This window comes from Sciurus vulgaris (assembly GCF_902686455.1).
Source record: "Sciurus vulgaris genome assembly, chromosome: 9".
Classification (NCBI taxonomy): domain Eukaryota; kingdom Metazoa; phylum Chordata; class Mammalia; order Rodentia; family Sciuridae; genus Sciurus; species Sciurus vulgaris.
Genome location: NC_136469.1, coordinates 67606453 through 67616796, shown reverse-complemented (window position 1 = coordinate 67616796; position 10344 = coordinate 67606453). Strand labels below are relative to the sequence as shown.

Sequence of the window (10344 nt, the reverse complement as noted above, 5' to 3'; positions counted from 1 at the left end):
CAAGGACTGCAATCAGGGAGCTGCTAATTAATGCCCCCCTGGGCCCTTGCCTGCCTGAATCACCTTGGCCCTCCCCCTGCCCATGGCTTTTCACTTAATGCAAAACCAGGCCTAGTCACTTATGCAGGAAGGAGAACTAAAGAGACTTTAAAGACTTTAACCTATAAAAGATGGAGGGTGCGCTCACTTCTTGGGACTTTAGAACATCATCCACGCCCCCTTCTTCCTGCCAGGAGAATTCTGTAGTAGTACCTTTAAATCAAACCTGCTTAATATGCTTGCCTTGGCGTGCTTCTCTAGTGTTCAATCTTTAACATTAGAAGGAGCAGAACTCGTCACCGGTAAACGGTGGTATCAGATTTGGAGGTTCCACCGAGATCTACCCCAAGGGAAGTAAGCTTCTCTCTCCACGCACCCCACATCTGTTTGAGGTGCATCTTTCTGTCTCTTTATATTTGGAAGGCAAAATGGGCACCTGTCGACTACTTAAATGCAGTTAGTGCAGCTGCCATTCTTAAGACTCGGGTGAGAGGTTTCCCAGCCCAGGCAAGTTTCCAGTCACCTGCTCTGTAGGCATGTTGGACTCTGCTGAAGCCATTTCCTACTTTTCTGTCCAAGCTGGGAGTGCAATTGCCGCGAGTACACAGTGTACCTAGTCCTGATCTGTCCAGGATGCGTGGAGGTGGAGGAAGGGTTGGAACAACTGCGGGGTTCTTGGCCCGGGCTACTCTCGGGTGGACCCCAAAGGTTCTTTCTCCAGACTCCCCCTCCCGACAGCCCTGAGGGATATCCAGAGTGATCGGTAGATGAATGGCACTGAGGGAAAGCGCCAATTATTTTTGCCTCCATATGGGCCGAACAGTGCACAACACTCCCGCACATCCACTCCCTCCTGGATGCTCCCCTTCCCTTGCTGGTCAGACATTAGGAATTCAAGCTGTAGGATTAAGGCCTGGGATGATTAGTATGAAAATGCCCAGGTTCCCTTTGTTCACATAGTTAGCCTTCACTAGCCTAGACACTAGAGTCTCCCCATTACAGTTCCCATGCTTAAATGTGCTCACTGTGTTCTCTTTAAGCTGCAAGAGGGAGGCATTTAAAAACCCCTCCCTTGAGACCCTCCAAGCAAAGGGCCTTATACGCCTAACAACTAGATGTCCCCTCACCCTCCGGAGATTCCTTTAGTCTACAGGGCAAAAAGATAGGCAAACGGCACACTTTTTACTTTTGTCATCGTTTTTCATAATTAGGAGTTTATAGTGGCAGGAGGAAAGCAGTAATGCCCTTAAGTCTGAATCCTCCCAGGGTCTCTAGCACAGGGCAAACTAGGACCCTAGCACTTTGCCAAAGGAGGCCAGAAAAACTTTGGCAAAGCCAGGTAATGAGAGACGGGTTTTTCTTGACTGTAAGGAAGCTCAAAGTTAGGGAGATGTCCCTAATACTTCTAACTCAGAAGGGAGCTTCTCTCTCAACAGTATTGCCAGGTTCACCACTAGCCTGCATACTGCTGAATTGCAAATGAAAAGTGCCTTTCATATGTTACCATGCTTGACATCAATAATCTCTACCATGAGAGGAGAAAGCCTTGAGGAGGAAAATCAAGGGGACCCTCCTAACTTATGACAGACAAAAATAAATTTAAGGAGGCTTTTGGAGGATCCAAAGAAATATTGAGATGTTTCAAAACTTATGCCAGGTATTTGACTTCACCAGGAAAATTATACTATTAACCATCTAGAGAACAGGCAGTTCACAGAAACCATCCTAACTGGGATTGGAATAATGAGTAGGGTGACTAAAAAAAACGATCATGCAGCCTTCAGGAAAGTCCCGCTATTTTCATGGAGAGACTTAGGAAAGCAATAAGAAAACACACCACTCTGAATCCTGAATCCATAAAGGGCCACCTACTTTTAAAGTATAAATTTATATTTAGTCAGCCCCAAATATTTAGAAGAAATTACAAAAATTGGCACGTGGCCCTGATCAATCCTCAGATGATCTTCTCCAGCTTGCATCTTCCGTTTTTTAATAGACATCAAAAAGAAAGAAAAGGGAACAAATAGGCAAGAAAAAGGACTTATTAAAGATCATTCAAAATTTCAGAAACTTTTAATGCCTTGCAACAGTCCATGCAATTCACCCATTTTAAGAGTTAAAATCAAACCTTAGAATAATGAAGCAGTAATTTCCCCCACCTTGTAGTTCTTAATCCATACACTTTTATCTTGGATTCCAATTGCTGCTTGGTTTACTAAGTTAGATTTAAAAGATGACTTTTCCTGTTTATGCTAGACCTGAATAGCAATTTCTGTTTGCCACCAGATACTGTATCTCAACTAACCTAGACAGTGTTGCCTCAGGATTTAGATGGCCCTCACCTGTTCTGGACAAATCTTAGCTAAGGACTTAACACAATTCAGAGATAAAACATCTGTGATTGTTCTCCAGTAAGTAAATGACATCATTTATGTGCCTCCACCCAGGAGGAATATCAAAAGGCCATGATGGAGCTCCTAAACGTCTTAGCTAATAGGAATTATAAGATCTCAAAGATAAAGCTTAATTATGTCATCAACAGGTTCAATACTACAGAAAATAGCCACCATAGGACAATATTCTGCCCCAAGAATATCAAGAAGGGGCCTTACTTCAAGCTCCTGTCCTCAGGTAACCTATGAAGCAAGATTTAACCTGCTTGTCACTGAGGGGAAAATAAATCCCGGATACGCAGCAATAGGCAGCTCAATAACCAATGACATATCTCAGTGAGGAACTTAGCAAAGTAGCTTCATTCTCAAAAGTAATGGAAAATAAGGTCTCATAATTTTCTTTGATATCCAACCTGTCCTGATGAGATGGCTAAAATGCCCTAGGCACAAGGTTTCTGTTAAAACCTGTTAGATCCTTCCAGATCTCAGTCAAGGCTTACATTGAAATGTAAATAAAGGAAGCCTAAAAGCTTAGTAGGAGACCAGTCTCAAACCCAGGGAGAAAAAGGTGAAAAGAGTCTTACCTGAACTCCAACAAAAGTAAATTTTATGGTGCTTTACTGAAGTAATTAACAGCCGTATCATTTTTCCAGGACTCTTGCATTTTTTAATTCTATATTTTTTTTGAGCTCATGATTTTTTTGATCAGTTCTATTTTTTATTCAACTAGAGTTTTTGAACATCTGTTACATTGCAATGGAGATTCACCTATAAAGTTACAAGGCCTTTGATTTTGTGTTATTTGTATGTCGTGCTGTCTGATGTCATGTTTTGTCTGTATCAAAACTGAACGCTCCTAAAATTAAAATTTAAAAATGGGTCCAGATACTCTTAATTCACGTGATTTAAAAAGGTTCAAATTGGGTAAACTAATAAAAGTAAAATGTCTTTGAAAATAACTCTCAAGTCTCTAGGTGGTCAAGCTAATAAAATATTGATGTTAATAAAATGTCTAATATCAATTGTTTCTAGGACTTTTCTTCAACAGGAAAGAGACCGCAAATACTGTTCAGGACGCTTGTCTGATATCTTGGTTTTTACAGAATAAGTGAATTAGAGTTAACATGTATGGGATTACTCAAATGTGTTTGTGGAGACATCTGATTAATTTACAAAGTTAAAATGCTAATTGTTAAATAACATTGAGTACTTTTAACTCTTTAAATTACATGGGGTAACATACTTAAACATTACTGGTGTTTTCATAGGTTGGTAAATAAAAAGGGTTTACAATTACTTCGTGTCCTCACTAAACAAAAACAAGTTTACCAAGAGTTATGGCCTAACAAGTGCAATTCTATATACAAAGGGTCCCAAAAGTTTCAACTGTGTTCAATTAGAGTACTATAAACAACAAAATATTTAATCTTATTAAAATAGAGTAATTTATCTAAATTCAGAAATTTCATAAGAGTTGTTTCAGAATGTGAACAAAAAGGGGTCAACAAATAGGAAAGAGAAAATAAAAGGTTCTGGGTAAGGAAATATATTTAGCAAAAGGGAAAAGGAAATGTTTCTGGGTAACAAAGTGCTTGTGTGATGAAATACATGAGGGTCTAAGTAAGTGCTAAGAAAGTCTTTGTGTAAGTAAAGGGCAAGTTTCAACAAGTTTGCATGTAACTAAGTTGGCTGTATGTATGTGAGACAGCTAAAGCTATTTAAGGTTTTTCCTAAGGTGAAATACTAATGTTCCGATATAAACCAAAGTTTAATCTGTATGGTAAAATGACAAGGATTTCTTAGAAACACTAATTTACTCTTAACTTTGTGTCTATTAAGTTTTATTCTTTAGAACAATTAGTCTTAAAAATTGGGGTTTATACAATTATGGTTAAACAACTGTTAGAGTATTGTACAATGTTACAGAGTCTAAATTTTTCTTTAAAAACTAAATTTGGTAAGATAAAAAGTGTCAAGGTAATTGTGAAATGGTCACTCTTTGTATATTAAATGTGTTCATATTTTCCAGGTATACAAGTTTTTAAAGCAGGGAATTTATCAAGCTCTGCTATTCTCCAGATTAAACTTGTCTGTAATGATAATCTTAAACTTATAAAGAGTAAATTTTATTGGGGATTTGTTTCTATCATTTAATGTTCTATTAGAGGATCTGTTATCAATAGGGTATATGTAAAATTAGTTACTTTTTACACTGAGATAAAGAATTTTAAATGTAAATGTATTTCTAAACATTACAGTCTGATTTGTTTAAAGGTTAATATTGTGAAACATAAAAGCATTTTGCCACTTTGCCACACAAGGAAAGTTAAAAGCTCTCTCAGCCTTTCTTTAACTCATGTTTTAGATATAATGTTAAATTGTGTTAACTAATGTTCATATAGACCCAGGAATCAATATATTTAAACTTCTTAAAATGATATTTAAGAAAGAAGCAAAGATCAACATCAAAATTAGAACACTTAAGATTTGTAAAGAGCCATGCCTTACCTGAGATAAGGCTCTGCCTCCCACCTTACTGCATGTTAGAGTGACTCCAAAATAAGTCAGACTTCAGCTTATTTAAAATTATAGTCAAAAGATTGGTTCTTGTTGTAAAAGTACTGTGATCTCAAATAGGGGATATAATGTGGTTCTCAGTCAAAATTCAAGCTAGCTATTATACAAGCTGAATATATTTTTACTCTTGCTATTTTTATTTTGTAAAACCGTTACCTGGTAATGTTTTGCAGAAGTAGCTGCTTCAAGAACACACAACCTAGAAGCACCCACTCCCAGATGACTTTACAAACTGCTCTTCCCCAACCAGACTTCTACCTTGGACCCCTCAATTGACCCGATTTTTAAAAAAAGGAACTCCAAACTGCTTGCCCCTCGCTGCCCCCTTTCAGCTTCGAAGCAGCCAGAATGATCGGCACCCCCTTTCTTTTCCTTACAGCAGTTAGGAGTTCCTAAAGCTAAAGGGGGGAATGAAGCCAGAATTAAGGACAGGTAGTTAGTGTAGAAATAGGGGATCGGGTCAATTCAAGGAAATGAAGCCATGAAGCCATCTGCCTCTGGAAGTTGGAGACTGCCCCTGGAAGAATGGCATGTCAAGGATCTCCAGAGCCCATTGATTACCAAATTTACCTGCCTTTATCAAGGACTGCAAGCAAGGAGCTGCTAATTAATGCCCCCTGGGCCCTTACCTGCCTGAATCACCTTGGCCCTCCCCCTGCCCATGGCTTTTCACTTAATGCAAAACCAGGCCTAGTCACATAGGTAGGAAGGGGAGAGAACTGGAGAACAAAGAGACTTTAACCTATAAAAGATGGAGGGTGCTCTCACTTCTTGGGACTTTCGGACATCATCCATGGCCCCCTTCTTCCTGCCAGGAGAATTCTGTAGTAGTACCTTTAAATCAAACCTGCTTAATATGCTTGACTTGGCGTGCTTCTCTAGTGTTCAATCTTCAACATTAGAAGGAGCAGAACTCGTCACCGGTAAATGGCAGTATCAATAGAACCCAGGATTTCATACTTGCTAGGGAAGCGCTCTTCCATTAAGCTACATGTATAGCCCTGAATATGTCTTTTAATTTTCTTGTATATTCATTTCTCTTTGATATTTACCTGGGAATGAACTGTTGGGTCATTGGGTGTTCAAATTTTCAGTATTAGTAAATAATGCCAAAGAGTTTCCCAAAGAAGTCAAATAAATGTATAGTATCATCCACAATAAATAAGGGCTTCTTTACATGGGAAACAACATTTTATGTTATTAAGTTTAGGTGTGTAAAATATTTATATTTTTAAGTATTTTAAATATGTATATAAGAACATATCAGTAGAGTTTTAAAGTCCTGTTCCTGTGATTGGCTGTTTGATTTTAACTACCTTTGTATATATACACATACACATTTCTTTTGGCCATTTGGATATATTATTTTGCAAAAAAACATAATGTGGATGGGTTTGCATTTTTTAAAAAATTTCTACCTTTTACTCTTGATCTGTAAGTATTCTTTATACATACTAGATAAAAACCATTGACACCTTGTGTCACTTTAGATATTGGAATAACTTTATCTAATATCAGACTAAAACAATTTACTGCTAGGTTTCCAGTTATGGTGAATTTAAAGAACAGTAGAATTGGAGAAAGAGATACAGGAAATCATAAAGTTCAGAAAAAAATCAGTGTACTGCACTATATCACAGTATGCAGTAGTTCTCTCTTACCCACAGGGGATGTATTACCAGACCCAGAGTGGCTATTTAAATATGCAAATAGTACCAAAACATGTATATTATGCTTTTCCACATATAGATACCAATACAGATGTTTAATTTATGCACTACTTTCACAGTTTGGGGTCACTATTAAGTAAAATAATGTTACTTATCCATAAGCATTGCAATACTATAATAGTTGATTTGATAATGGCTAATAACTGACTAACAGGAAGGTAATGTACATAGTATGGATACTGAATAAAATAATGATTCATATTCTGGGTAAGATAGAATGGGATGGCATAAAATTTCATCAAAATACTCAGAATGGCATGCAACTTAAATTATATGAGTTTTTCATTTCTGGAATTTTCAATTTAATAGTTTTAGACTATAGTCATCCTCACAAAAATGAAACCTCAAAAAGTTTAAATGTAGGTTAAGGAGACCACTTCAACTTATGTCATAATTTCAAGTTATATAAATAAATTATATTTTAACACATATATCTTAATTTACATATCACTGCATTTACATTTATGCTCATAGTAAATTGGTTCTGTTAAAGTTTGGATTAGGTATTATTTCATTATTAGTACATGCAGCATGAGAACAATCTCAGTACTTTATCTATCTTTATATATTTCTTACTGTTTGTTTTAATTATAAGTGTAAATGACAACCACAACAAATATTTTAAGAAATTTTCTTAATGAAATCCTATACTAATTTTTGTAAGATTATTCCTTTATTTAGTTTATATATGTGTCTTGCAAAATATAACATGAAATTGTGAATGAGGAAAAAATCAGGTTAATCAGCTTTTCATGTTCCATGTATGAGAAGGTTAAATGAGTGATCCCAAGTTATTTCTTAGCATCAGCATCTTTGTGTATTTCATCGATGAAAGCATATTGAGTAAAACACTATCTTCATCTCATTATCTCAGTGTTCAATCCCAAGTATTAAATAATCTATTAAGCAGAAAGAAAAGTACTTTAATAATCTTCTTGCTATAGGTATTCTTTGTAATCCCAAGAAGTACTTATTACTTACAAATTAATAGAACTAATTTGGAAACTATAGGAATGGGATAATCCTTTTTCCCAGAACTTTTCCCCCAGAAGAGAAACATACTAATAAGATGTTTATAAGGTTCTTGATATATTGTAGGGCTGATTGTCATTCATCAAGAAGTATGATTTATATGTAAAATATGAGCATGACTTAACATTGTGTAAATGGAATAAGAACTCCCTTTATAACTCTGATTTGTTTAGGAAAAGTATGGGTGTGGAGGAATGATTGAATAATTCTTGGATTATGCCTCTAGTGGATCTCCATCTAGTTACTTATAAACCAGAATCCATAGGACTGTATTCAAATGTTAATACCCCTTTGCACACAATTAGAAAGAAAAATTCAGAAAATTCAACATGTTACTTTCTAATCATTATCTTAGAAACAAACATGACTAGTTCACTACCAGTACTTCATTATTTGATTCTGTGAATATTAAAAATAAGAGGAAAACACTGATTCAGATCTATCTCATAATTAGAGAGTTCTTCTTGTATAATAACAGTGATGATATCTGGATTTTTATGGTCACATTGCCTCACCACTTGATTATACACTGAGCTGATGTGGTCAGTCTTCCATCAAATGAACCATCACCTTTGTCCATTGTGTAGAACATTGTTTCACACTCATTCCTTACATAGTCCCTAGAATTCAGGAATGGAGTTGGAGTTGATACTCACCTTTTGTTATAGTGCTCTTTTAAAGACACAATTCCTCTCCACATAATTTTTCAATAAATTCTTTGGTAACTTTGGCAGATGGTAGAAAATTTTGATGATTTGTTTAATTTCAATTTCTCCACTATTGACTAACACCAACTAAACAAAGCAATAAAATAGTTTAAAATGTTAGCATTTGTTCATCTACATTTTATTTTAGTTGAATCACTTTCCTTCAGCTTGTTATTTTAGCTTTGGACTATATGTGGACTTTACTATGATTAGAAAAGCATGTGAGAAATTGTCAGGCTTCTTCCTAAAGAAGGACAAGGAGAAGGAGAAGGATTAGGGGAGAGCAGGAAGAGAAAGAGGAAGAAGAAAAAGCTCCAGGGATTAGGCAACAGGGCAAAATGTAGCAAACTAGAGACTACATCAGTAAGTATAATGTGACTTGAGGAGAAAAATTAATAGGGAATGTTGAAAGGAACTGGTGCATTGTGGAGCTGTAGTTTCAAGGTCTGCTTCTTTAACTCTAGTATTTACTAGCTTGGGAGATCTTTGGCAAATTAAACAGACTGAGCTTCATTTTCATTTGTAACATGTAGATGATTTCTTCCTTTAGGGGCATCACACTGATCAAGAGATTACATATTGAAAAAAATGTTAAAGGACACAAAAGTACACAATAATAATGATGGTTCTCTAAAAAGAAAACTTGTTTCTGATCATTTTCATCTGAAAACTTAATACTCTCCTTCATGCCATCTTATTTTCTGGGTATTTCACATGTTGAATCAAATCCTACCAATGCATATTATGAGAATAAGAGATAAATGTTGTTGCAAATACCCTTAATAACTATGTTAATCTTTACTGAAGTGATATGGAGTCCCCAGTATCAGTTTCTAATCTGATAAAATTAGAGAAATCCTTGATTATTCATCAGTCTTTCCTTATTTGTAAAATGAGAGAGTTGAGCTAAACAATCAGTAAAAATATGGTAAGATGTTACACTATGTAGCAAGTTTAATTCAAAGTTTAATTCAAATTTTGTAATAAAGCAACATAAATTTGTGTGAAAGTTTTAATGCATCATGTAGTATTAATTTTTGTTCTACCAATGTTGGACTAGTAACTTATGGTCAATTTTTAAATTAATTTTAGAAATAACCTTGCATTGCCAATTTGTTCTTAACTTTTAACATATTGTACAGTATATTCTCTGCAACTTTATTTTGTTAGAAGTATTGGGACTACAATGGCAATCCAATGATACTACCTGGGTTTATAAAAATTTAAGCAAGGTGTGTGCTCCTTCCGTGTGGACCAGGTACCTCTTTTGTGAAGCGGCAGCTGAGGAGACACGGCGCTCACTGTGGCTGACCAAAAGCCCAAAGAAGGAGTCAATACTGAGAACAGCCATCATATTAACTGAAAGTGGCGGGGGCAGGATGGTTCTGTGGTGCAGTTTAAGATTAAGAGGCATACACCACTTAGTAAACTAATGAAAGCCTATTGTGAACGACAGGGTTTGTCGATGAGGCAGATCAGATTCCGATTTGATGGGCAGCCAATTAATGAAACAGACACACCTGCACAGTTGGAAATGGAGGATGAAGATAGAATTGATGTGTTCCAGCAGCAGACAGGAGATGTTTACTAAAAAGGGAAACTGCTACTTTTCTTCAGAACTCTGTTCCTACAGACCAAGAATATATTCTTAATTAGAAAACTGCAGTTTGGTTTCACCACATCCCGACTACTACAGTATAGTTTTCTCTATTCTTTCATTTTCCCCTTCCCCATTCCTTTATTGTACATAAAGTAACAGGTGTATGTGCACAAGCATATTGCATTTTTTTTAACTAAATGGCCAATGATATGTTTTGATTGACATCAAGTATCAATCAAAATACTAGTTCTGTGAAATTATCCCCT

General features: G+C 35.9%; 1 pseudogene across 1 annotated transcript; it reads left to right on the top strand.

Annotated features, from left to right (window-relative positions):
- The first annotated feature begins 7515 nt into the window (after positions 1 to 7515).
- Positions 7516 to 10069, top strand: LOC306669257 (small ubiquitin-related modifier 2-like; annotated as a pseudogene). The gene is made up of 2 exons: positions 7516 to 7582; positions 9768 to 10069. The product of its transcript is annotated as a small ubiquitin-related modifier 2-like (transcript).
- Positions 10070 to 10344: the final 275 nt, after the last annotated feature.